Genomic DNA, 2,252 nt, shown 5'->3' on the forward strand with positions numbered 1-2,252 from the left:
ACCTGCCACTTTTCAGAGATGCATGATGGCTATATTCTCTGATATGATTGAAAATAATGTCGAAGTGTTTATGGACGACTTCTCCGTCTTTGGACATTCGTTTGATGAATGTTTGAATAATCTTCATTCGGTGCTTAAAAGGTGTGTGGAAACTAATTTGGTGCTCAATTGGGAAAAATGTCACTTCATGGTGCAACAAGGCATCATTCTTGGGCATAAGATCTCTAGTAAAGATCTTGAGGTGGATAAAGCCAAGGTGGGAGTCATTGAAAATCTTCCGCCACCTATTTCGGTGAAAGGAATCCGTAGTTTTCTTGGTCATGCGGGTTTTTATCGGCGTTTCATCAAGGACTTCTCTAAGATATCTAAGCCATTGTGCAACTTGCTCGAGAAAGATGTGCCTTTCAAATTTGATGATGAATGTTTGGTGGCATTCGAGACTCTCAAGAAGAGTTTAATAACTGTACCAGTTATTACGGTACCTGATTGGACAGAACCTTTTGAGATGATGTGAGATGCAAGTGATTATGCAGTGGGAGCAGTTCTTGGGCAGTGCAAGAATAATATTTTTCATGTGGTCTACAATGCTAGTAAGACGCTTAATGGAGCTCAAATGAACTACACCACTACTGAGAAGGAGCTCTTGGCTATAGTCTTTGGTTTCGAAAATTTTTGATCTTATCTGATTGGGACAAAGGTGACAGTATTCACTGATCACGCTGCCATTCGCTATCTGGTCTCAAAGAAGGATTCGAAGCCTAGACTTATTCGTTGGGTGCTCTTGCTATAGGAATTTGAGTTAGAGATTAAGGATCGAAAAGGTACTGAAAATCAAGTTGTTGACCATCTCTCTAGATTGGAGAATCTTCGCATGATAAGACATTGATCAACGAATCTTTTCCGGACGAGCAGTTGTTCGCAGTTCAGGAGGAAGAACCATGGTTCGCAGACATTGTGAACTATCTTGTTAGCAATATAATGCCTCCTAATATGAATGCGGCTCAAAAGAAGAAGTTTTTGCATGAGGTGAAGTGGTACATGTGGGATGAACCATATTTGTTAAGACAAGGAGCTGACCAGATCATCAGGAGATGTATCCCATTCTGTGAGACGGAGGGGATATTACGAGACTGCCATTCCATAGTTTATGGTGGACATTATGGTGGTAAAAAGACAGCAGCTCGTATTTTGTAAGCAGGTTTTTTCTGGCCTACGTTGTTTAAGGATGCGCATCAGTTCGTTTTAAGGTGTGATCGTTGCCAAAGAGTTGGGAATCTTACTAGAAAGGATGAGATGCCTTTAAATGTGATGCTTGAAGTTGAGGTCTTCGATGTTTGGGGAATCAATTTCATGGGACCGTTTATCTCATCCTGCAATAATCAGTACATCTTGCTGGCAGTCGATTATGTCTCGAAATGGGTAGAAGTCAAGGCTCTACCGATAAATGATGCAAAGGTAGTGTTGAGTTTTCTCCATAAGCAGATATTCACAAGATTTGGAACCCCACGAGTAATCATAAGTGATGAGGGGTCGCATTTCTGCATTCGTAAGTTCACTTCTATGATGCAGCGCTACAATGTGAATCATCGTATTGCTACTCTATATCATCCGCAAATTAATGGTCAAGCTGAAGTGTCTAATAGAGAGATTAAGCGCATTCTAGAGAAAGTTGTTTGTCCATCAAGGAAAGATTGGTCTTTAAAGCTCGATGAAGCTGTTTGGGCCTATAGAACAACATAGAAGACTCCACTTGGGATGTCCCCGTTTCAAATTGTCTATGGTAAGGGATGTCATTTACCTGCATAGCTTGAGCATAAGGCTTATTGGGCATTAAAGAAGTTAAACCTTGATCTAGATGCAGCTGGGAAGAAGCGAATGCTTCAGTTAAATGAACTTGATGAATTTCGACTGCAAGCATACGAGAACAACAAAATGTACAAGGAAAAAGTAAAAAGGTGGCACGACAGGAAGCTATCTCCTAAGTCATTCGTGCCGGGGCAACAAGTTCTTTTATTCAACTCCCGTCTCTGACTTTTTCCTGGAAAGTTGAAATCAAGGTGGTCTGGACCATTTATCGTCAAAACTGTGTTTCCACATGGAGCGGTGGAGATTTTTGATAACGATCCGGGCCAAGCATTCAAGGTTAATGGTCATAGATTGAAGCACTATTATGGGGACACGGAAAACCGGGAAGTGGTTAGTAACGTTTTATTGTCAACTTGATCGAACTACTCTACGTCAAGCTAATGACG

This window comes from Apium graveolens, chromosome 1 (genome assembly GCF_009905375.1).
Source record: "Apium graveolens cultivar Ventura chromosome 1, ASM990537v1, whole genome shotgun sequence".
Taxonomy (NCBI): Eukaryota; Viridiplantae; Streptophyta; class Magnoliopsida; order Apiales; family Apiaceae; genus Apium; species Apium graveolens.